Source organism: Monodon monoceros, unplaced genomic scaffold, assembly GCF_005190385.1.
Source record: "Monodon monoceros isolate NGI ecotype Baffin Bay Population unplaced genomic scaffold, NGI_Narwhal_1 Super_Scaffold_1, whole genome shotgun sequence".
Classification (NCBI taxonomy): Eukaryota; Metazoa; Chordata; class Mammalia; order Artiodactyla; family Monodontidae; genus Monodon; species Monodon monoceros.
Window position 1 is genome coordinate 71,040,382 of NW_021703765.1, and position 26,876 is coordinate 71,067,257.

At 39.7% G+C, this 26,876-nt stretch overlaps 1 protein-coding gene and 1 pseudogene across 2 annotated transcripts in view; one reads left to right on the forward strand and one right to left on the reverse strand.

Moving 5' to 3' along the window:
- Positions 1–26,876, reverse strand: part of BICDL1 (BICD family like cargo adaptor 1) — a 98,952-nt gene that overhangs the window by 36,945 nt on the left and 35,131 nt on the right. The gene's annotated exons all lie outside the window — the stretch shown is intronic.
- LOC114894032 lies at positions 14,837–15,444 on the forward strand (annotated as a pseudogene).

Here is a 26,876-nt window from a genome sequence, read left to right on the forward strand (position 1 = left end):
AGATCCCACGTGCTGCGGAGCGGCTAGGCCCGTGAGCCATGGCCGCTGAGCCTGCGCGTCTGGAGCCTGTGCTCCGCAACAGGAGAGGCCACAACAGTGAGAGGCCCACGTACCGCAAAAAAAAAAAAAAGCAGATTATAGTAAAACAAAAACAAAAATACCCATAGAAACAAATACTCATGAGCAAGAACCACCACAAACAACAACAGAAACATTCATAATGACTTCAGATACTAGAATTATCAGATATAGATTGTAAGACAACTGTGATTATGTTTAGATAAATAAAAGACATGATTAAAAATATCTCTGTGGAACAGGAAAATATAAAATACAACTGACCAGACTGAAAATGACACAAGATGTCTAGCAATAAAAAACAATCCTTTGAGTTCACATAGCACCATGGACACACACCTCTAGCAGAGCACATATTACATTTTATTACAGTTATCCATTGGCATTCCTTCTCCCTCACCACATTTTATGCTTTTTAAGGTGAGGGGTGGCTGAGTCTAATTCATTTTTGTATTCCCAGTGGATAGCACAATGCCTGGCATATGATAAGTATGCAAAAAATGTCTGAACTGAACTGAACTAAGTATCTTTCATGGCTGACAGAAACTGCCCTTGAGCAATTAAAAGAATCAAGTCTAAATATATAGTAGTATAGCTACTATAGGATGAAAAAAACAAAAGTAAAAATCTCCAAAGAACTAGAGTAGACACACAGACCCCCAAATTTAAGTCAAAATGTTAACAAAAGTTTATTAAGCTTTTACTGTGTGGCCAGATTTATGCTATGAACTAGGGATACAATAGTGAGGAAGACAGATCTGGTCTCTACTTTAGGTTCTAAAAATGTCAGAGCTGGAACTTACTAGAAAAAACAAACCAGTTATTTGAACTCCCTCATTGCACAGATAAGGAAACTGAGGCCCAGAAGGGATGCATAAGGGTCACATAACGAGTAACTGAAAGGTAAACAAATGAGATACCAATTTAGGGAGAATGACTGAAAAGAATGGAAAACCAAATCACAAAAAACAGGGACTTAAAATTTTAATAGCAATGCAGTTGATAGAGAAAGGTTAGAGAATGAGAAAACAAAACCAAACCTGAGACACAGTAAGTAGAGTACTGATGTTTGCAAATATTCAAAGAAAAACATTTTCTTTTCCTGGTCTCTCATCTTGGGTTTCAACTAGATTAACTATTTTAATCTCTCTCCTGCTAGACTTTGAGCCCTAGTATCCACATTATTTAGTACATCACTGGTGCTTAAAACATATTTGGAGAATGAATGGTTTATGTTTTATCAGAAAGTCAGTTTTCCTATCAAGTTCTATTTTTCACTTTAGAATACAGAGTATCCTCTCTAGACTTTGCAAAGTACTACTTTACTACCAAGCCAAAGTAAACACAGAAACAAACACCTAACAATTCTTTCAAGTGAAAAATCTAAGATTTTAACAAAATGAAGATAAGTTTCATATTGATCAAGCTTTTCATTTTATTTTAGCTTAATGGGATTATGTTTTTCTGAACAACCCAAAGTTCCATGCCTGTTACAGGTAGACATTTGCCCGTCTAATCCATGTTGGGTTACTGGGTTCTTGTAAGTTTATGCTGTTACATGATAATGGTGTGGCTACGGACATCTGCTGTACTACTTTACTAATTAACACTATCTTAGTTCAGATATGTGATGCAGACAGATGAAACTCACTTTGTACCCAAGATTTATGTAGAAGGATGTTCACTGCATAATTGTTTGCAATAGTAAAAGACTGGAAGCAACCCAAGTGTTCACTGTTAGCAGATTGGATGTATCAGTGCAATGGAATGCTATATACATCTACCTGCACTAATATGACAGGTGAGAACTCTACCACTGAATCACCCACGCACTGATTACTTGCATTAATATGGAAAGATTTCAACAATGTAATATAAAGTGAAAAAAACCCAGCATATTTGATCCTATTTACCTAAGATTATGTGTATATGTTTATTTAAGTGCACACATGCATAGAAGGCCTGGAAGGCTGTTCATCAAAATGCTATCAGTGATTATCTCTAGAGGATGAGATTCCTAGTGATGTTCATTTCGGAAAAAAATTTGTCATAAAGTTTGAATATTCTATAGTAGTGTGTATTATCTTAATAATTAGGGAAAATAAAGTTATTTTATTTAAAAATAGGTAGGGCTTCCCTGGTGGCGCAGTGGTTGGGAGTCCGCCTGCCGATGCAGGGGACGCGGGTTCGTGTCCCGGTCCGGGAGGATCCCGCGTGCCACGGGGCGGCTGGGCCCGTGAGCCATGGCCGCTGGGCCTGAGCGTCTGGAGCCTGTGCTCTGCAACAGGAGAGGCCACAACAGTGAGAGGCCCGCCTACCGCAAAAAAAAAAAAAAAAAAAAATTAACATGAAATAAAGATCAGAAATTTTAGTAATAATGAGGCTTGGGAGAGTGATACAACAGTCACAACAAACCTCAGACAGCATAAGCTTAGAAAGATTGAGGGGGAAGAGAAGTTATTATTATTACTTTTAAACTTTTAAAGTTCTAAAACTTACAGTTTCATGTCCCTGTGAGGTATATAAAAAATACAAGACACAATCTCCATCCTCAAGTAGCTGAAGGAGAATGAGATGAACACTCGTGAAGAAGCCAATATAAGGTACAGAATAAATATTTGTACATACTGACAGGTAGTAAGAGAAATGCACAAATAGCTCAAGACAAAATATCGTAGATGTCTTACGAGAAGGAACAACAAAGAATACAGCTGTGTGATCTTGAGAAAACTATACAATCACTATACCTCAGTTTCCTCATCTGAAAAATGGTGATTAAAAGATCTACCTTAACAGTTATGCCAGCATTAAAATGAAATAATGTTAGGGAACCGTGGACCGGAACCATCTGCCCTGGCCAGGCATGAAAATAACTGCTTGCATAAGTTGTCTCACAAGAGAAGGTCCCAATAGGGAACAAGAAACTGACAAACTGCCGCCAACCAGAAGAATGAGGAGGGGCCGAAAAGAGGGAGGAGATGCCAGCCCATAATATATCCTGCCAACCTCCCAGAAACACTCACGCTGGAATCCATATTGACTGAGAGATGTGCATGCCACCAGGAAAAGCCCTGAGTCAGACCAAACATGGGCATGAGCAAAACGACTGGGCACAGACAACCCGGAAATTAACCCCCATCTCCACAAAACCCGAGACTTCGAGCCACGATGATGCAGAGCAGTTCTCCTGGGTTCCTCACCCTGCTGCTGCTATCCGCTTGAGCGCCGCTTTTCAATAAAGTCTTTTGCTTCATCAGCACGTATGGCTCCTCGGACAATTCATTTCTGAGTGTTAGACAAGAGCCCTTCTTGGGCCCTTGAAGGGGTCCCTCTCTGGTAACAATAATGTAGATAAAATGTTTAGCACTGACTAAATATGTAATAAGTTATAGCTATTACTATTATTTATGATAAAGTGAAAACTCCAAATAGAATACTGACATTTGCTCAAAGGAAAACATGCAATTTGAAAGTTGAAACCTCCGAGACTATCTGGCTCTAACCACTAATTTGGTGGCTGATGAAATTGAGGCATGGGTCAACAAAGTGAGGCCTTTGATATGATTTGAGTGAGCGAAAAGTAAGGTCCTGCCTAAGATCACACAGCTAGTTGGCGCTTGACTACTATTTTCAGTTTCTTTCCATTTCAATACCATTATTTTTCTTTTAGACAAAAACAGAGTCACATATTGGATGATTTTCAGGGATGCCAAAAACTCATCCCCTAGAATAAGGAAAGCCCGATGCCACTAACAATGTTTATTACTCATGGGAGGGAATGCCTGCTTATATGAGATATGTGGAAAGCTGCTCTATGACATTTAGAAAGTGTACGCCCACCAGATAGGGGCCATGTCTAATTTTGTTTTATTTGAAAGAACTTTAAAATTAGAGCACAATAACGGTTTTATTATCATCCTTTTCATCATTATCACAAACGTAATCCCTCAGCATCAAAGACCTTAATTGAAAAAGAAAAAAAGGAGAAATGTTAATCCACTTTTGTTTCTGGACGAGGGCCATTATTCAATGTCAGATCCCTACTGCTAGTTAAAAAAAATGTATTTCAGAAGAAGTCAGAACAGATTTTAAAATTTTTATTTTTAAATGTTCTATGAGGACTCATATAATAAAACAGGCCCTAGATATTGCCAATATACTGTATTCATAATCAAAACTTTTGATTCATGTAGTATTTTTTTCTTTTTTAAACCAAAATGACACAATACTGTGTTCACTCGATGGCCTGGCACTTTGCACTAACTCCAACATGGATAAAACACTTGCTTTCTATGCTTTTAATTGAGGATACAAAGATGAATAAAACTCAACTCTTGTGGGAAAACTGTCTTCCAAATTCAGGCTCTGAAAAGAACACGGTCTTTCTTCTCTACTAGTTACTGCATTGTGTAACCTCAGGCAAAACTGCAGCACTCTTTGTGCCTTAGTTTCCTCACTTGTAAAATGAGGATAAAGTGGTAGCTGCCTCAAAAGGTCATTGTGAGGATGAGATAAATTAATCTATGTAAAGTGCTGAGAAGAGTTCCTGGTGCACAGTAAGTACTGCATGTGCGAGCTGTTCTGTTGCTACTATTGTCTGCATCACTATTATAGCTCTAATAACCTCAAAGATCAACTGAATTGAAGACCTGATGTTCAAGTCATTGGCCCAGAAAGTCTAAAAGATTAAATACAAAAGAGGACAGATCTTAAAAAGCCTAAGAAAATTTGGCATAGAGATTGATTGGAGAGAATGACAGCCCTCACTGAGGCCGTGCTGCAGAGAATCTAGGTACTCTCTTTTATCCATGGATGTGGTGTGGTGACCACAGAGAAACCTTGAAAGGTCTCAGGGGTAAAAAAAGGGGAGTGGATATGGAAATGTAGCCAAGCTAAAAGAATTACTATCCAGCTAAACTGAGGAACTGCATTGACTGCAAGAACCTGTCTATCTTGGAACAGGCCTCCCTGTTCCCTCAGGGTTGAAAATACCATGAGCACTGCAAACTTCCCAGAATTCGAAATGTTTATGCTTTCAAAAGATTACATGGAGATACTTGGAAAAGAAACTGAGAACCTTTTCATAATAAACAGGAAGGCTGAGGGGGAAGATAGATACTTTGAATGACATTCTACTTAAATTTTAATTTAGGTCAGTGATGGGAATGGGCTGGGGTAAGTAGACACTTAGGAGTCCTTCACAAGAATACAAATGGTGTTGTCCTAGGGACACACTCAGGATTCCCTTAGAAAATAACTGTCACAGCTAATCCTAATAAAGAAAGAAAATTCTAGTATTACTAATGTTTTTTATTTCTTTTGGTCATATGGCTCACCCGGGGACTCATCTAGACCTTAAAGGTTGGAATGTTCAAATATTCCTGTTTGGAGGTGGGAAAGGGTTTAGGAAAATTTGCTTTCCAAACTGGTGGTCACTTTCTTCTTCCCACCACCATAAAAACAAAACTATTAATCAAATTATGCTTTTTTCTTTTTTTCCCTGTACAAGCCTCTGTGATTTTGCTTATGGTGTGCTCCCTTCTTGGAATACCTTTCCCTGAAAATTTTCACCTGATAAATTCTTAACCTTAATGGCCCAGTTCAGAGGTGACACCTGTATCGCTTTTATAATCTCCTAGGGTAAAATGACTACATTATTTGCAGTCCTGTAATAATACTCTATTTTGAGTATTACATACTCTATTCTGTTTGTTTACTACACAGTCTGTTCTGTTTATTTGTTTACATGTGTTTTCTCTCTTACACTGTGAATGACTTAAGAACAGGAAATTGGAACTCATATTAATACCTGTTTGCTTAAAAACGTATACAGCACATAGTAGGTGCTCAAATGTTTACTGTATGAGATAAAATCTGAACACCTTAAGGGAGTACTTTTTGAGATAGTCAAGCTAAAACTGGAGAAAACAGAAGTGGGATTAAACTAAACCACAGGAGTGTCCCTTTAGCAAATTTCCAGCAGGATCATCAGATAATTAATGAGATAATTCCCTTTGATTTAAATAGCCCATCCCCAGGAAAGGGCACTATTTCCTCCTATAGGTCATCACCAGGACTCAGGCAGATTACTGCTTTGATGTAAATTACCTATGACTGATCTGCTGATTTGCTGATTGGTGCTTCTACATATACCTTCACTCTGCTTTTGCATGTGGAATCTTTTAATACTCAGAACCCACAACTTCTTCCCCTGTGCCTTCTATAAACCTCACAGGAGTCTTTCTTTTATAAGGTCATTACTGATTGATAGGAAATAGATTTGAATGAAATCCTTTTTGGAGCTTGTCATTAAGTAGGCACCCCCAGAAGTATATATATGGAAGTAGGCTTTAAATTCAGATTTATTTGGGACTTCCCTGGTGGCCCAGTGGTTAAGAATCCGCCTTTCAATGCAGGGGACGTGGGTTCAATCCCTGGTCAGGGAACTAAGATCCCACATGCCACCGCGGGGCAACTAAGCCCACACTCTAGAGCCCATGCACCACAAACAGAGCTCTCGTGCCACAACTACTGAGCCCACACGCTCTGGAACCCACATGCCACAACTAGAGAGAAGCCTGCGTGCTGCAATGAAAGATCCCGCATGCTGCAACTAAGACCCGATGCAGCTAAATAAATAAATATTTAAATTCACATGTATTTTATCCTGAAGAGAAGCCCATGTTCTTTTAGTTTGGGTTGAATGCAACAAACTAAATCTGAGGAAAAGAAAGATAATGAATATTTATTAAGCACTTTCCATTTCCAAGCACTGCTCTAGGTAACACGTTATTTCATTTTATCTTGACAATGCTATAGGATATGTCCTGTTAACCTGTTTTAAGGATGAAGAAAGTGAAGCTAAATGAGATTAAGTCACATAGTTGAGGTCACTTAATCAGTAAATGATAGAGCTAGTATTCAAATGCAGGTCTGATCTGAAAGCCAATGAAAATGCCACTCTACAACCACACCCACAGGAAAAGACTCCTCACACCTACCTCTGGTTAGGTTTACCAGCAACAACCAGACCTCCAGTGGGCACTTCTTCCTGAATGCTTTCAGACAGCTTTTGTAATTTATCTCCAGCCCTGACCTCTTCCCTAACTTCAGGCTCCTCTATCTAACTGCCTACTCAACACATCCAGTTGGATAGCTGATGTGCATCTCAAACTCAATGTATATGAAAACCGAACTCCTCGTTCTAGGGCCCTCCACCCCAACACGCTTCACCTGCATCTTCCCTTTCTCAGGAGATGGCAACTCCATTCTTAGAAGTTTTAGGCCCACACAAAGGAATTATCACAGATTCCTTTTTTTCCCCCTTCTACCCACCACATCCAATCCATCTACAAATCCTGTGGGCTGTACCTTTGAAATTTACCTCAGAGGGTTGTTATGAGCATGAATGAGTTGATGTTTATAAAGCTGTTAGAACAGTGCTTGGCATAAGCATTATGAGTATTTATGAAGCAAAAGAAATATCCATCATCCTACCGCTATTCTCTGTCCCCACTTTTCCACCCTAGGTCTGGCCAGTATCATCGTTCACCTAGACTACTGACTGCAGTAAGTCATCACCTAAGTGGTCTCCCCCTGCTTCCAGCCTTGCGTGTCCTCCTAGAGTCTACTCTCCAAACAGCAGAGCAATTCTTTAAAAACCCAAGTCATATCATGTCACTGCTCAAAACAATCTAGAGATTTTCCATCTTACTCAGAATAAAATATAACAAAGTCCTTATCATGGCTTATAAGACTCTAAAAGATTCCTGCCCTCACCCGCCCTCATCTCTGATCTGCTCTTTTATCCACTGTGTTCTCTCTGTTCCACTCATCCTGGCCTCCCTGCTGTCCTCAGCCCTGTCGAGCATACTCTTTATCACCATCCGTGCATTTGCTATCTCGCTGCCTGGAACGCTCTTCCCTTAGATATTCACAAGGCCTGTTCCCTCACTCACTCGTGTCTCTTCCCAAATGTCATCTCATCAGAGAGGCCTTCTTTGTTCACCTGACCCCTACATGTGTCAATCTCTAGTACCCCCCTGTTTAATTTTAATCTAGAGCACTTATCACACCTGATACTTAGCTTGTTAATTGAGTTATTGCTTCTCTCTCTGCCCCTGACGTCAGTTCCAAAAGGGCAGGGGCAGGGCCTTTATTTCGTTTGTCACCGTAACCCCAATACTCAGAACTGTGCCAGGCACATAGTAGACAAATTGTTGAATACAGGGAAAACGTGTATATATTCATTCATTTTCAACTTACAGTTGTCTATAACATACTCCTAAAATGTCACAGAGAACAAAACAAGTTCTATAAAATACCCCATATTACAGGATGAGTTCAGTTTTCAGTAGGAAAATTTTATTTTTAAACATTAAGAATTTTATTTTTAAATCTTTCATTTGAGTAAAACTGACAGAAGATGAGTCAAGCCAGTTTTACCTTTGTACCTAATTACTTACCAGTAGTCACAAAACTCTATCAATAGTTACAAAAATATCTATAACTGGGATATAAAAGCCTTTTCCCCCCTCAGATTTACCTTATTGGTTATGTCCATTTTGCAAAAACTATTCGAACAGAATTCAAGCATAATGATATTCCCTTATGGAAAAAATCCATGGCAAGATTTTTTTCTTAAAAATGTCTCCCACAGGGGCTGCCCTGGTGGCACAGTGGTTGAGAGTCCGCCTGCCGATGCAGGGGACACGGGTTCATGCCCCGGTCCGGGAAGATCCCACATGCTGTGGAGCGGCTGGGCCCGTGAGCCATGGCCACTGAGCCTGTGCGTCCAGAGCCCGCAACAGTGAGAGGCCCGCTTACCGCAAAAAAAAAAAAAAAAAAAAAAATTTCCCACTACATGTTCAAACATGGAAATGTGGAAGAACATTTAGGGTTTAGATTTTGGAGACAGCAGCTAAGTGGCTGGGTGATCTCCTATGGGACATCCTACAAGTAAATTTGGGCATTTGTTGATGAAAATGTTGTTGTGAAAATACTTCTCACAACTTGCCTTACTACGATTATATATCATCTGATGGTTGCCATGGAAATAGCACTAATGCTAACAAGGTTTGGCTCCATAGGGTTTTACCACTGGGTACAGAATTACTTTCTGTGACATCACTGGGGAAGCAATACAGATACTATGTGGGGATAAAAGCTGGTGAGACTTAAGTAGGGGAGCCCAAACTCTTCCTCCAAATCAGAGCCAATCCATTCCTCACCCTGATAATACCTATACTTCATCATCTAAGTTCTGATTCTCTTTAAACCCTACATCCTCCACAGAGCCTAATAAACCCTAGCTCTCAGTTCTTGCTTCTGTCTCTCAATTCATATTTTTAAAATGGCCTTCATATCATAATTTAATTATCTAATGATAGCATCTTACATGGTTCCCCAGATGCAAACTGAATGAACAATCCCTGAGTGCCTATCCTGCACCAGGTACCAGTGCTAAGTGCTGTCACGTGAATTATTTCCTGAAGTCCTCATAATGATACCTGTTAGGCAGGTATTAGTAACACACTATTTAGATGAGGAAACTGAACTTTGGAGAGGTTAAGTTACTTTCCCAGTGTAACAAGTTATTTCCTCAAAACAATCACTAGCGTTTGACTATAGGCTCCTCAAGGAAAGGGTGGCTCACCTCTTGCCACTTCTCCAGGATTCAGAAAGGGCTTGGCTCACAACAGGCAATCAGTTGACAAAAAATGACTTAAAGAAAACCAACAGTGAAAAAAATAAGAACTATGCTTGGTACAAGCAAGTGGGGAGGCAAAGACTGCTGGGACTTTTGTTTGTTTTTAAGAAATCAAACATACTGAAAGACTTCTAATGATGTCCATTTACTATTTTGAAAAAAATATTAATTAAAAGATATTATATAAAGCTCTAACTATGAACATACTGTTTGGTCATGATCAGTTGTGAGATATGTTGCAAGTCATTTGTTATTACTAACAGAGTAATGAAGTAAATATTTCATTTCTTCAGAAAATTTCAATAGTCACAAATTCAAAATGTTCACTCGCTATATTTTCTTGACTAGAAGAGAAAAGGTATTGTATTATAGTTAGAGCTAGCTCTCTGGGCAAATTAAACATGTGTCTTGATGGAAAAAAGGTTAAGAACCAAAAAGTATTGGGACAGGGATCACCTGTCACGGGACTCCATTCCTAACTGGGTGAACATAAGCAATTCATGTAAGCAATCTGGCCTCAGTTTCCTCAGACCTTCAAACACATGGGACAAACTAACTCTACCCACAGCCAAACCACCCTTCAGGGGCAATTAGACGTTACTTTGTGTTCTGAGTTGGCATCTGTTCTATCTTCTTGTTTCTCCAAAATGGTGAGGGAGCAAGAGGAGCTTACTGCTTCTGCAAACTGCCTAGTGTGTTGACTTCGTGAAGACGAAACCCATAAGCCTTGAAGTTGACTCAGTTGTCTCTTGAGAAAAATGGAAGGTCAAAGGATGAGTCTCTTTTTAAAAATTCAGATTAAGAAAAACAGAGGGCCTTCCCTGGTGGCACAATGGTTAAGAATCCGCCTGCCAATGCAGGGGACACGGGTTCGAGCCCTGGTCCAGGAAGATCCCACATGCCGCAGAGCAACTAAGCCCGTGTGCCACAACTACTGAGCCTGCACTCTAGAGGCCGTGAGCCACAACTACTGAGCCTGTGTGCCACAACTACTGAAGCCCGCGCACTCTAGAGCCTGCGGTCTGCAACAAGAGAAGCCACTGCAATGAGAAGCCCGCGCACCACAACAAAGAGTAGCTCCAGCTTGCCACAACTAGAGAAAGCCTGTGCACAGCAACGAAGACCCAACACAGCCAAAAATAATCAAAATAAATAAACTAAAAAATAAATAAACACACCTAAACTTTGAAAAAAAAAGTAAGTTGTTCCAAGTGAATGTCCACTTCTCAGGAAGAGTTAAGAGATTAAAAGCATATCTCACTTTCTCAGCAATTAAGTACATAATGAAAACCCATTTCCGGCTTCTCCAATGTGTTGGAAAATTGATTAGTTAATGTCTCCGAAGGCTTTCAAGTATAAAGTGCTATCTCACTGCTAAGCACCATTCTATTTAAACTTGTTTCTGCTTCCTTTCTGTCACCTCCCGTCTTATCTGGGATGCGATGGTGGAGATTATTAATTAACTGCAGTCTTATAAACCTGAAATTTCTCGGGAGCAAGGAAGCTTAAAAAGATAGAAATGAAAATTTGCGCACTTTCAGACAGAGGCTCATTTAAATGTCAGAATAATTATTCCAAACCAAAAAGAATCCAAACAACCTGCCACCTCAGAGCTCCTAGGTAGAGGAGAAGGTGCTGTAAAAATCAAAATGATCATTCATTAACAGACCTAACATATTAAGAGGAAGAGCAAAAAGCAACAATTCCAAATAATATGGTAATCCAATACTATTCCAACACACAGTTATTGAACATCCACCACAGGCAAGGAAAGATGTTAGGCACTGACTAGGACGCAGCCCTGCTTTCAAGGAAGGACATGAAACAGGTAAATGAACACACGCATTTTACATCTGCTAAAGTGAAAGCAACAACATAGAAGCATGCATATTAAAACATTCAGTTGACAGAACTTAAGTTCTGGAAAGTGAATCCTCAAAGCATACTGAATCAATGTCTTTATTTATACATTTGATCATGGATAATTGCTATTTCTATACAATGAGAATCAACAGTTCTAAGCTTTCCCGCCAATCAGCCATAATTACTACATAAACCCAAATGAATGGGTATTAGGAAGCATGAAAGAAGTACACTTCCAGATGGACCTAGAGTTTATCATACTAAGTGAAAAAAGTCAGACAGAGAAAGACAAATATTATATGACATCACTTATACGTTGAATCTAAAGAATAGTTCAAATGAAATTATTTATAAAACAAAAACAGGGACTTCCCTGGTGGTCCAGTGGTAAAGAATCCGCCTCCCAATGCAGGGGACATGGGTTTGATCCCGGGTTGGGAGACTAAGATTCCACATGCCGCAGGGCAACTAAGCCTGAACGCCTCAACTATAGAGCCTGTGTGCCGCAAACTACAGAGCCCACGCGTTCTGGAGCCTGTGTACCACAACTAGAAAGAGAAAACCTTCATGCCACAACTAGAGAGAAGCCCGCACACCATAAAGAGCCTGTGCGCTGCAATGAAAGATCCTGCATGCCTCAACGAAGGTCTCACCTGCCGCAACTAAGACCCAATGCAGCCAAAAAACAAAAACAAAAACAAAAAAAACCAAAAACAGACTCACAGACATAGAAAACAAATTTATGGTTACCAAAGGGGAAGTGGAGGAAGGGGGAGGGAGGGATACATTAGAAAGAAAAAAAAAGGAAAAGAAATACATTTCCAGATGAATTTGAGGAAGAAAACGAGTCTGATGATCCAATACAAGGAAATTGCTTACTGATTCTATAGTTTGCTGCCACACTAAACAAAGTGTAGCTAGTTTACACTGTAGAAGAATTAAACTAGAATAAAGGCTATCCTTCTGATTACGGAGTAAATCCACAGAAGTCCTGAAATTATCTTCCATGTTTACACTTTCTGATCCATTAATTTTACTGCTAGGAATCTATCTTGAAGAATAATCAGAGAAGGGACTTCACTGGTGTTGCAGCGGTTAAGAATCTACCTACCAATGCAGGGGACATGGGTTCAAGCCCTAGTCTGGGAAGATCCCACATGCTGCGGAGCAACTAAGCCCGTGTGCCACAACTACTGAGCTTGCACTCTAGAGCCTGCGCCACAACTACTGAGCCTATGTGCTGCAACTACTGAAGCCTGCGTGCCTAGAGCCCATGCTCCGCAACAAGAGAAGCCACCGCAATGAGAAGCCCGCACACCGCAACGAAGAGTAGCCCCTGCCAGCCACAAAGGAAAGGACTGATTACCATAGAAGTCTGGAGAGTGGTTCCTCTGGAAGGAGGGGGTGTGCCTGTGGAGGGGCTTGTAAGACCTAGAGCATAGGGGCTCAGTTAAGCCAGGCTGACTCCTGCCCACCAGCAATGGTGAGATAACAAAAGAAAGTTTGCTGATCCCTGCATCCCTTCAAAGAAATTGGCATATGAAGCCAAATTCCAGTTTGGGAGTCTCCTGGATGATCTTATATGCCAATCAGAGTCATAAAATCACATGCTATGGTCTCTCCAGGGACCAATGGCCCAGAAACTTCTGTTCAAGCCCAGCACTCCCACTCCAGGGAAGAAGACCCACCACCAGGCTGCAGCTCTCAAACCCCTCTATGTTTAGTTAACTTTAGTATCATGATTTAGTTAAAAATAAGTCCAGTCATGCCTTGATTGTACTTCGCATGTTCCCAAACCTCTACTCATTAAAACACAATTCTTGGTTTGTCAGGTAATCTTATCCATTTGAAATCTTCTTAATCTCATTTTTACAGATAAAATATAATTTATGTTAGTCTAAAACTAATACTGTTTCATTTTCCAATATATGAATACTGAATTATATGAACCAAAACCATATGACCATAGGAATCATAGGAAAGTTACGTGCGAAAATTTAGTTGGTGATATGCTATTTTTATCAAAACGTTCAATGACCACAAAGGATGAGAAATTATGTTCCAGTATTTGGTGGTGCTGAAAGCAGAATCCTTCAAAATCAATGCCTGAAAACGCCACAGATTACATGTCTTGTCAAAAGCAAGAAAACACAACTGAATAATGGAGGATCTCACATTATCATCATAAATGTACATCTTCTAGCCAAAAATGTTTGATTTGAATCCAGTAAGCTTTTATATATAACCTCCAGTTAATAGGAAATGCCAGGGAATAGAAGAATGAGCTAAATGTCACTATGAGGAAGCAGCCAGACAAATACAGAAGCTGGAACTTTCTACAGGTCAACTGGCCCAGCTTCTTCAACATGTCAATGAAAAAGAGGAATTGTACTACAATAAATAATACTTAAGGGACCAGATATAATGCAACAAACATAATGCATAGTCCTGGATTGGATTCTGGTTTGCAAACCAAGAGTAAAGTACATCTTTGAAGGTCAACTGGGAAAATGTGAATATGAGCTTGAAATTAGGATAATGAAAAATTACTGCCGTGAAAATAGAGACTCCACTTTTAAAGGGTGCACACAAAATCCCACCTGCTCCAGGACCCAGGGCAGAAGCAGTAATTTGAAAGGAGCCTGGGTCAGACACACTTGCTTATCTTGTAGAGTCTCCCTGAGAAGCAGGAGGCAACTGGAGCTCACCCTAGGGACAAAGACACTGGTGGCAGCCATTTTTGGGAGATTGCTCTATCATGTGGACACTGGTGTCAGCAAGTACCATTCTGTCCATCAACAGATGAATGTATAAAGAAGATGTGACACACACACACACACACACACACACAAACAGGAATATTAGTCATAAAAAAGAATGTAATTTCACCATTTGCAACAACACAGATGAACGTGGAGGGTATTATTTGCAAAGTGACTGACAAGGGATTAATCTCCAAAACATACAAACAGCTCATGCAACTCTATGTCAAAAAAACAAACAACCCGAGCGCGGTGGAATGGTCAGCTGAGTCTCCCGGTTGCGTCTGGGAAGAGTCGGCGTGAGGCCGCAGTGTGCGGGCTCCAGGGACGGCGGAGGCGACCGCCGCTGGCTGGGGCTCGGGGCCTAAGACCCGAGCGTCGACACCACCTGTGCGCTCCGCTGAGTGCCTGGGGCCGCCGCCAAGCACAGACCATGTTCATGGTGCGCCTGACTTCCCAGCTGCTCAGGGCTGTTCCCCGGGCAGGTTGTAGTGGGCCTTGGCCTGTCTGCGAGGTGTTGGGCAGGCATGCCTGCAGGCCTCGCTACAGCATGCAACCAATAGGCCCAAGTGGGGTTGCCTCCCTCCCTGACAGGCGGGTCCACATGGAGCTTGAGGAGATGCTGGTCCCCAGGAAGATGTCTATCAGCCCCCTGGCGAGCTGGCTGACCGTTCGCTGCCTCCTGCCCAGACTGGATGCTGGGGCCCCAGGGACTGTGTCTCCAGCCCAACTCTATGAGTGTCCGCCCAGCCAGGTGGGGGAAGGGGTCGAGCAGGGGGTAAGGAGGTCTGGGACACACCCCAGATACAGTCCAAAAACTTGCTTAAGATCCGCCGGCAGAAGATGAATCATCACAAGTACCGCAAGCTGGTCAAGAGGACCTGGCTCCTGCGGCAGAAAGTCAGGGAGGGACGCCTGAAACGGAAGCAGATGAGGTTCGAGAGAGACCTGAGGCGCATCTGGCGGAAGGCGGGCCTGAAGTAAGCCCCCGCAGGCTGGCAGACCCCCAAGCTCTACCTGAGGGGTAAATGAGTCTCGTGTGTCCCTCCCCCAGCCCTGTTACTGCTGATGACCCACTGTAATAAATATTTGGAGAACTTAGCCATCAAAAAACAAAAACAAAACAAAAAACAAACAAAGCAACCCAATCAAAAAATGGGCAGAAGATCTAAATAGACATTTCTCCAAAGAAGACACACAGATGGCCAAAAGGCACATGAAAAGATGCTCAACATCACTAATTATCCGAGAAATGCAAATCAAAACTACAATGAGGTATCACCTTACACTGGTCAGAATGGCCATCATCAAAAACTCTACAAACAATAAATGCTGGAGAGGGTGTGGAAAAAAGGGAACCCTCCTACACTGCTGGTGGGAATGTAAAATGGTACAACCACTATGGAGAACAGTATGGAAGTTCCTTAAAAAACTAAAAATAGAACTACCATATGATCCAGCAATCCCACTCCTGGGCATATATCTGGACAAAACCATAATTTGAAAAGATACATTCACCCCAATGTTTACTACAGCACTATTTACAATATCCAAGACATGAATGCAACCTAAATATCCATCAACAGAGGAATGGATAAAAAAGATGTGGTACATATATACAATAGAATATTACTCAGCCATAAAAAAGAACAAAATAATGCCATTTGCAGCAACATGGATGGACCCAGAGATTATCATACTAAGTGAAGTAAGTCAGACATAGAAAGTCAAATATCATATGATATCACTCATATGTGGAATCTAATTTTTAAAACATGATATAAATGAACTTATTTACAAAACAGAAACAGACTCACAGATTTCAAAAACAAACTCATGGTTACCAAAGGGGAAACGTGGGAGGGAGGGATAAATTAGGAGCTTGGGATTAACATACACACACTACTATATATAAAATAGATAACCAACAAGGACCTAATGTGTAGCACAGGGAACTCTACTAAATATTCTGTAATAACCTATATTCATTCTTTTTCAGATTATTTTCCTGTATATGTATAACTGAACCATTTTGCTGTACATCTGAAATTAACACACCATTGTAAATCAACTACACTCCAATAAAAATTTTTAAAAATTTTTAAAAGAAGATGTGATACACACACACACACACGGGAATACTATTCAGCCATTAAAGAAAAATGAACTTTTGCCATTTTCAACAACATAGATGAACCTGGAGGGTATTATGCTTAGTGAAATAAAGTCAGAGAAAGACAGATACTGTATGTTATCACTTATACATGGAATTAAAAAAATAAAACAAACTAACGAATATAACAGAACAGAAACAGACTCATAGATATAGAGAACAAACTAGCGGTTACCAGTGGGAAGAGGGAGGGGGAGGGGCAGATTAGGGGTAGGGGATAAAGAGGTACAATCTACTATGTAAAAAATAAATAAGCGGGCCTTCCCTGGTGGCACAGTGGTTAAGAATCCGCCTGCCAATGCAGGGGACACGGGTTCGAGCCCTGGTCCAGGATGATCCCACATGCTGTGGAGCAACTAAGCCCATGCGCCACAGCTACTGAGCCTGCGCTCTAGAGCCCGTGAGCCACAACTACTGAGCCCACTAGCCACAACTACTGAAGCCCACATGCCTAGAGCCCGTGCTCCGCAACAAGAGAAGCCACCACAATGAGAAGCCCGCACGCTGCAACGAAGACTAGCCCCCACTCACAACTAGAGAAAGCCCGAGTGCAGCAACAAAGACCCAACGCAGCCAAAAATCAATCAATCAATAAAATTATTTTAAATAAATAAATAAATAAATAAATAAGCTATGAGGATATATTATACAGCACAGGAAATACAGCCAATATTTTATAATAACTTTCAATGGAATATAATCTAAAAAATTTTGAATCACTATGTGTACACTTAAAACTAATGTAATATTGTAAATCAATTATACCTCAATAAAAAAATAAGTTAAAACAAAATCTCCAAGGCAATGAATAGTAAGTGCTAAGTCAGTGATAATGAGCTCAGAAAATGAAGCAATCACTGCTAGAATGGTGAGGGAAGTCTTCACGAAGGAGCTGAACTGCCAGCTGGTCCTGGAAAAATGGGCAGAATTTGGATAAGCAGAAACTGCCCATTCTTTAACCCATCCGTTAGCCTAAAAGTGACAGGTCTATATGGAGGACAGCCTGGCTAGGCCATGAGATACTGAGACCAAAAGCCCCCCCAAATAAGCAAGCAAGCAAGCAAGCAAGCAAGCAAGCAAACAAAGAAACCTCCCTTTAAACCCTAATCAGCTGTTTTTGTCATGGCTCATGCCCAGCGTGACCCCAGAGCCACACCAGGAAGAGGAGCATCGATTTATTCTGTCCTCATTTTCCTAAAAGATTCCCTCTTCCTGGCTTCTGAGAATGGAATGTTTTGCCTCTGAGAAAGGAATATTCTAACACAGGTATGTGTGGGCCTTCGTATACATGTAATGGATTGAAGGGAAAGTATGGTGGAAGGAATTTTATTTTGAGACTGTCAAGGCAGCAGATACAAAATGCCCTTTGCAAACTGCATAGGGTTCTACCACTTTCATGAATGCACACACTCCAGTCTTCTTTCTTTTTGTGTTTTGATCTGACTCAGTCATTCATATATTCAATAGACGTTTGATAAGCACCTATCATGTGCCTGGCACACAAAGTTACAGACACAAATACAAAAGAAACTGTAAACAAACGCTGAACTCTAGTTAATGGTATACATCCTAAAGTATTAAGGAGTAAAGTATACTGATGTCTCCAACTTCCTTTGAAATGCATCAGAAAATAAGATAGTGATGGATAACTTGATGCCTTGCCTGTAGCTGGTAGTCAGTTCTCAATAAATGTTTGCTGAATTTGTGAAAACCAAAACTAGAAAAATTTAAACAGAGTAGATTCTAAGTTCATATCTGGAAGCATATTCTATCTGAGAAATCTGAAATCTGTTCAAGTCTAAAGTTTTTGATCCTCTGGGAAATAGGACACCTAGAGACAAACTGGAATTTGTTATGTCCAGACTGCGGATCACTCAGGTGCTGTGGGGAGCAGCAGAGGCAAAAAAGAACTCATGGGACTTCCCTGGTGGTGTAGTGGTTAAGAACTCTCCTGCCAATGCAGGTGACATGGGTTCAATCCCTGGTCCGGGAAGATCTCACATGCCACGGAGCAACTAAGCCCGTGCGCCACAACTACTGAGCCTGTACTCTAGAGCCCACAAGCCACAACTAGAGCCTGCACACCACAACTACTGAAGCCTGCGCACCCTAGAGCCCATGCTCCACAACAAGACAAGCCACTGCAATGAGAAGCCTGTGCACTACAACAAAGAGTAGCTCCCGCTCGCCGCAACTAGAGAAAGCCCGCATGCAGCAACAAAGACCCAATGCGGCCAAAAATAAATAAATTAAAAAAAAAAGACACTCGAAAAGATGTATGCACTTCCATGTTCACTGCAGCATATTTACAACAGCGAAGATATGGAAACGACCTAAGTGTCCACTGATGAATAAGCAGATAAAGAAAATATGGTGTACATATATACAATGGGATATTATTCAGCCATAAAAATAATGAAGTCTTGCCATCTGCAACAACATGTATAGACGTAGAGGGAATCTGCTAAGTGAAATAAGTCAGACAAAGAAAGACAAATACCATATGATCTCACTTATATGTGGAATCTAAAAAAAGCAAAACCAAAACCAAAAATATACCCAAGCTCATAGATACAGAGAACAGATTGGTAGTTGCCAAAGGCAAGGGTGGGTGAAACAGGTGAAGGAGGTCAAAAGGTACAAATTTCCAGTTATAAAATAAGTCATGGGGATGTAATATACAGCATGTTGACTATAGCTAATAAAAGTTTTTATAAGGAAAAAATTTTCTAACTATGTATGGTCACAGATGTTAACCAGATTTACTGTGGCTATCATTTTACAATATATACAAGTATCAAGTTACCATGTTGTACAACTGAAACTAATATAATGTTATGTGTCAATTATACCTCAATTAAAAAAAAAAAAGTGAAGTGGAGAGAGCAGACATCCTTGCCTTGTTCCTAACCTCAGGAGTCTTTTGCCATTTAAGTACGTTACCTGTAGGTTTTTTGTAAATGACCCTTATCAAAAAGTTCTCTTCAATTCCTAGCCTGCTGAGAGTTTTCATCAGGAATGGATGTTGGATTTGGTCAAATGCTTTGTGTCTGAGATAATCATATGGTCTTTCTCTTTTAGTATGTTAATAGGTGAATTATATTAATTAATATTTGAAGGTTAAATCAACCCTAAATTCCTAGGATAAACCTCACTTATTTTTAATTTATTTAGACTTTTACGGCCCATAATATGGTCTATCTTGGTAAGACGTGTACTTGAAAATAATGTACATCCTGCTATTGTTAGGTGGAGTATTCTATCAAGTCTAGGTCTAATCAGACCTGGTTGATAGTTGGTTCAAGTCTCCTATATCCTTATTTTCTGTTTACTTGTTCTATCAGTAATTGAGAGAGATAAATTGAATTGTGAATTTGTCTGTTTTTGCTTTCAGTCCTATCACTTTTTGCTTCATGTATTTTGAAACTCTGTTATTAAAGGCATAAACATTTAGGACTGTTATGTTCTCTTGAGTGACCTCTTCACCATTATGAAATGGGCTTCTCTACTGCTGGTAATATTCTTTGCTCTGGAATGTACTTTATTACATTATTTGGTATTAAATAATGTAGCCACTTCAGCTTTCTTTTGACTAGCAATAGTATGGTATAATTTTTCCATCCTATTATTTTTAACCTATTAGTGCCTTACTTTTTTATCCAATCAGACAGATTCTGCTTTTTAACTGCTGGTGTTTTAACCATTTACATTTAATGTGACCTATTGATAAGTTTAGGTTTGAGTCTATCACCTTCTATTTGTTTTCTATTTGTACTATATGTTCTTCTATTTTTCCTCTCTTTCTGCCTTTAAAAAATTAATGAAATACTTTTATGATTCCATTTTATCTTGTTTGTTGGCTTATTAGCTATAATTCTTTGTTTTATTATTTTAGTGATTGCTTTAGGGTATATGATATTCATTTTAACTTACCACAGTCTACCATTAAGTGTTATCCTTCCACTTCACATATAGTATAATAATTTTATAATAGCATACTTCCATTTCTCCCCTTCTGACCTTTAGGCTATTGTTGTAATGCATTTTATTTTTATAAATGTTATAAACCCCATAATACATTGTTATCATTTTTGTTTAAATAGTCAATTATGATTTAAAGACATTTCAATAATAAGAAAAAAACTGTATTTACATATAATTACCATTTCTAGCTCTCTCCGTTCTTCTGTGTAGATCCAGATTTCCACCTGGTATCATTTTCCCTTTTGCCTGAAAAACTTCTTTTAGCATTTTTTTACAGTGTAAATCTGCTGATAAATTATTTTGTATATCTGAAAATGTCTTTCACCTTAACTTACAAAATATATTTTCACTGTGTGTAGAATTCTAGATTGAAAAATTTCTTTTCAGTTCTTTAAACATGTGCTCCATTATATTCCCTCTTACATTATTTTTGATGAGAAATATGATGTCATTCATTTCTTTGTTCCTCTTTACGTACTGTGTCTTTTTCTCTGGTTGCTTTTAAGATTTTCCCTCTATCACCAGTTTTAAGCAATTTGATTATTGTGTGCCTTAGTGCATGTAGCAGTTGGGTCCAACCAGGAGAAAGAAATCACATAGTAGATTAAGAGGGGAAATTTAAGATGAATGGATAAAGAAGATGTGGCACAAATATACAATGGAATATTACTCAGCCATAAAAAGAAACGAAATTGAGTTATTTGTAGTGAGGTGGATGGAACTAGAGTCTGTCATACAGAGTGAAGTAAGTCAGAAAGAGAAAAACAAATACCGTATGCTAACACATATATATGGAATCTAAAAAAAAAAAAAGGTCATGAAGAACCTAGGGGCAGGACGGGAATAAAGATGCAGACCTACTAGAGAATGGACTTGAGGACATGGGGAGGGGAAGAAGGGTAAGCTGGGACAAAGTGAGAGAGTGGTAGTGTATATATATGAACATATAAACACTACCAAATGTAAAATAGATAGCTAGTGAGAAGCAGCCGCATAGCACAGGGAGATCAGTTCAGTGCTTTGCGACCACCTAGAGTGGTGGGATAGGGAGAGTGGGAGGGAGGGAGACGCAAGAGGGAAGACCTATGAGGATATATGTATAAGTATAGCTGATTCACTTTGTTATAAAGCAGAAACTAACACACCATTGTAAAGCAATTATACTCCAATAAAGATGTAAAAAAAAAAGAGGGAATTTAATATAAAGGGTTATTAACCATGATAAAAGAGTAACTAAAAGAAATAAGGAAACCCTATATGGTACACTATAGCTGAATGAGAATATCCATAAAGGACAGATGTGGAAGGGTTCAGACCTCATTGGGAGGAGGTATGGTATAGCCCCATTGGAGAGCAGAGAAGTCTGCTAGTTTGGCCAGGTCAGAGGTGGTCTGGAGTTCCCAGGCAAACAATAAGCTATACTGTGGAGTGCAGGTGGGGAGCAGGTAACTGGCAACCAATGACATGCAGGAGAGAGTCTGAGTGTTGATGGGGTAAGGAAGCCTTCAGAGCACAGGGTCACATGGAGGTTCTAGTTTATATGTTCAAAGAGCTGAAGAAAGGACAAGGGTGCAAACATTGCAAAAAGACCATGTTGTGGAAGGCTACACCAGATGTCCTCACACTGACACCTCTGACCCCCAACCGGCACCAGAAACAGCAGGAGAGCTTCTTTCTCCTACAGGGTCCCTCTAGCACCAGAGCCCTGTATTAAGAAAGCTTAACATCACGCTAACTTTAAAGAATTCCTTTGTTTATCTCAGAGTGTGTACTGAAGGTGCATCTGGAGCTGAAAGGCAGTAAATTGTTAACTGACAGTGTAGTTTTCTTCATGTTTCTTTGTCTGGTGTTCCTTGAGCTTCTCAGATCTGTGGGTTTATACTTTCCATCAAGTTTGGGTAATTTTCAGCAATTTCTTCAGATATTATTTCTGTACTTCCTTCTCTCTGGGGAATCCAGTTACACTTGTATTAGGCCACTTCAAGTTGTCCTGCAGCTAACTGATGCTCTTTTCTTTTCCTTTTTGTGTTTCATTGTGGAGAATTTCTATTGCTATGCCTTCAAATTCCCTAATCTTTTCCTCTGCAATGTCTAATCTGCAATGAATCTTGTCAGTGTACTTTTCATCTCAGACATTGTAGTTTTCATTCCTAGAAGTTCTATTTGGATCTATTTTATATATTCTGTGTCTCTACTCAACTTCTGAACATACAGAGTACAAGTTATAATCACTCTCTTAATGTTCTCTGCTAATTCTAATATCTGTGTCAGCTTTGGGTCAGTTTCAATGGATTGATTTTCCTCTTTATGGATCATGTCTTCTTGCCTCTTTGTTATTCCTATAATTCTTTTTGAGCTTTGTTCTGGGAAACAGTTAAGTTACTTGGACATGGTTTGATCCTTTTGAATCTTGCTTTTAAGATTTGTTAGGTAGGTCCAGAGCAGTGCTCAGTCTAGAGCTAATTATTCCCTACTACAAAGGCAAGACCTTCCTGAGTACTCTACCGAATGTCTAATGAATTATGAAATTTTCCTGTCTAGCTGGTGGTAACAGTGTCTGTTGCCATCACTGTGTGAGCACTGGGCAACAATGCTTCTAATTTCTTCAAATTCCCAGTCTTGACTAGTTTGCTCATGTCTTGTGCTAATCAGTCTCTGCTGAGTATTCAAGAGAGAACTTCACAGATCTCTGGTTCTCTCCATCTATCTTTTCTTTCTGATACTCTGTCCTATGAACTGTTGCTGCACTGGTCTCCCTAGACTCACAGCTCCATGTTAACTCAGGGAATCTACTGGGCTCTGCTCAGTTCCTGCTCCTGATGTCAGAGCCTGGAAACTCAAGGCAGGATGGGACAATTGTAGGGCTCATCTCTTTTGTTTGCCATCCCTCAGGGATCACTATCCTTCATTGTTTGATGCCCAGTGTCCTGAAAACTATTGTTTCATATAGTTTTTTTTTTTTGTTTTTCTTAGGTAGGAAGGTAATCTGGTTCCTGTTATTCCAGCTTGTCTGGAAGGAGAAGTTCCCAACATACTTTTATATATTTTTTATTGAAGTATAGTTGATTTACAATATTATATTAGTTTCAGATGATTCAATGATTTTTACAGATTATACTCCATTAAAAGTTATTACATGATAGGGCTTCCGTGGTGGTGCAGTGGTTGAGAATCTGCCTGCCAATGCAGGGGACACGGGTTCGAGCCCTGGTCTGGGAAGATCCCACATGCCACGGAGCAACTGGCCTATGAGCCACAACTACTGAGCCTGCATGTCTGCAGCCTGTGCCTCACAACAAGAGAGGCTGCGACAGTGAAAGGCCCACGCACCGTGATGAAGAGTGGCCCCCACTTACCACAACTAGAGAAAGCCCTCACACAGAAACGAAGACCCAACACAGCCAAAAATAAATAAATAAAAAAAAGTTATTACAAGATAATGGCTATAATTCACTGGGCTATACAATATATCCTTGTTGCTTATCTATTTTATACACAGTAGTTTATATCTTTTAATTCCATACCCCTATATCTTGCCCCTCCCCTCCTCCCTCTCCCCAGTGGTAACCACTAGTTTAGTTTGCCTTCTATATCTGGGAGTCTGTTTCTGTTTTGCTATTTACATTCACTTGTTTTATTTTTTTAGAATTCACATATAATGATATCATACAGTATTTGTTTTTGTCTGACTTATTTCACTAAGTATAATATTCTCTAGGTCCATCCACATTGCTACAAATGGCAGAATTTCACTCTTTTTTATGGCTGAGTAGTATTCCAGTGTGTGTGTGTGTGTGTGTGTGTGTGTGTGTGTGTGTGTGTGTGTGTGTGTGTGTACACATCTTCTTAAGCCAATTGTCTGTTGATGGGTGCTTGGGCTGTTCCCATGTCTTGGATATTGTAAATAGTGCTGCTGTAAACACTGGAGTCCATGTATCTTTTTGAATTAACGTTTTCATTTTTTTCTGAATATGTACCCACGAGTGGAACTGCTAGATCATATGATAGTTCTAATTTCAGTTTTCTGAGGAATTTCCATACTGCTTTCCATAGTGGACGCACCAATTTACATTCCCACCAACAGTGTATGAGGATTCCCTTTTCTCCACATCCTCGCCGACATTTGTTATTTGTAGACTTTTTTTTTTTTTTACAAGAGATAGACTGACACCAAGCATTGTAAATGGATGACCACAACAAAAGCAACAATGATTGCAATTACCAAACACAAAACACACTCATACTATGTCATAATATTGACATTCAGTCCAGTAATCCTCCACTGTAACAGCTCCTTTACTTTGCAGTGAAAATTCATTTGTATATTTTTTGCCTCTGAGTCCTCGTGGGATTTTTTTTTATTCAAAGTCACAAAAATTATAATCATCCTCATCAGTTCACTCAGTCCCATGTTATTTGTAGACTTTTTGATGATAGCCATTCTGACAGGTGTGAAGTGATATCTCATTGTTGTTTTGATTTGCATTTCTCTAATAATTAGCAATGTTGAGTATCTTCTCATGTGCCTATTCGCCATCTGTACGTGTTCTTTAGAAAAATGTCTATTCAGGTGTTCTGCCCATTTTTTGATTGGGTTCTTTGTGAGTTTTTTTTTTTTTTTTTTGATACTGAGTTGTATGACCTGTTTATATATTTTGGATATTAACCCCTTATCAGTAATATTGTTTGCAAACATTTTCTCCCATTCAGTAGACTGTCAATGGTTTCCTTTGCTGTGCAGAAGCTTTTAAGTTTAATTAGGTCCCTTTATTTTTGCTTTTGTTTCTTTTGCCTTACCAGACAGATCTCAAAATATATTGTTACAATTTATGTCAAAGGATGTTTTGCCTGTGTTCTCTTCCAGGAGTTTTAAGGCTCCAGGTCTTACATTTAGGTCTTTATCCATTTTTTTTTTAATATGGTGTGAGAAAATGTTCTAATTTCATTGTTTTACATGTAGCTGACCAGTTTTCCCAGCACCACTTATTGGAGAGTCTATCTTTCCCTCATTGTATATTCTTGCCTGCTCTGCTGTAGATTAATTGACCATAGGTGCCTGGGTTTATTCCTGAGCTCTCTATTCTGTTCCACTGATCTATGTGTCTGGTGTTTTTGTTTTTTTGGTTTTTTGTTTTTTGTTTTTTGCCAGTACCAGGCCATTTTGATTATTGTAGCTTTGTAGTATAGTCTAAAGTCTTGGAGGGTGATACCTCCAGCTTTGCTCTTCTTTCCCAAGATTGCTTTGGCAACTCAGGGTCTTCTGTGGTTTCAAATGAATTTTAGGATTATTTGCTCTAGTTCTGTGAAAAATGTCATGGGTATTTTGATAGGAATTGCAATAAATCTGTAGATCGCTTTAGGCAGTATGGTCATTTTAACAATATTAATTCTCAAGTCTTTTAATCTTGTTTTTTTCTCATGCTATTTTATTTCATTTTTAATTTTTATTGTGGGTATAGTTGATTTACAATGTTGTGTTAGTTTCAGGTGTACAGCAAAGTGAATCAGATATACATATATCCTTTTTTTAGATTCTTTTCCCATATAGGCCATTACAGAGTAGTGAGTAGAGTTCCCTGTGCTGTACAGTAGGTTCTTATTAGTTATCTTTTCTTTTTTTTTGTGCGGTCACGGGCCTGCCACTGCTGTGGCCTCTCCCGTTGCGGAGCACAGGCTCCGGACGCGCAGGCCCAGTGGCCATGGCTCACGGGCCTAGCCGCTCCACGGCATGTGGGATCCTCCCAGACTGGGGCACAAACCCATGTCCCCCGCATCGGCAGGGGGACTCTCAACCACTGTGCCACCAGGGAAGCCCCTAGTTATCTATTTTATATATAGTAATGTGTATATGTCAATCTCAGTCTCCCAATTTATCCCTCTACCCCCTTATCCCCTGGTAACCATAAGTTTGTTTTCTACATTTGTAAGTCTCTTCTAATCTTGAATAAATTCCCACCCCTATCTTTTCATTTTCTATGACATTGAATAGACCCAGCCAGTTTTCCTATGGGATGCCCACTTTCCAGATTTGTCTAATTGCTTCCTTGTAGCAATTAGACTTGTTCCTCTAAAATAGGGTTGGCAAATTTTCCTTAAAAGTCCAGAAAATAAATATTTTAGGCTTTGTGGGCCACATACTATCTCTGTCACATATTCTTTTTTGTTTCTTGGTTTATTTCTGTCTTATTCTAACAATCCTTTAAAAATGTAAAAACCATTCTTAGCTCAAGGGCTACAGGCTGGATTTGGCCTAAGGGCCATAGTTTGCTCCTGCTCTAACCTCTGCATTTTCTGTAAACTGAAAGTC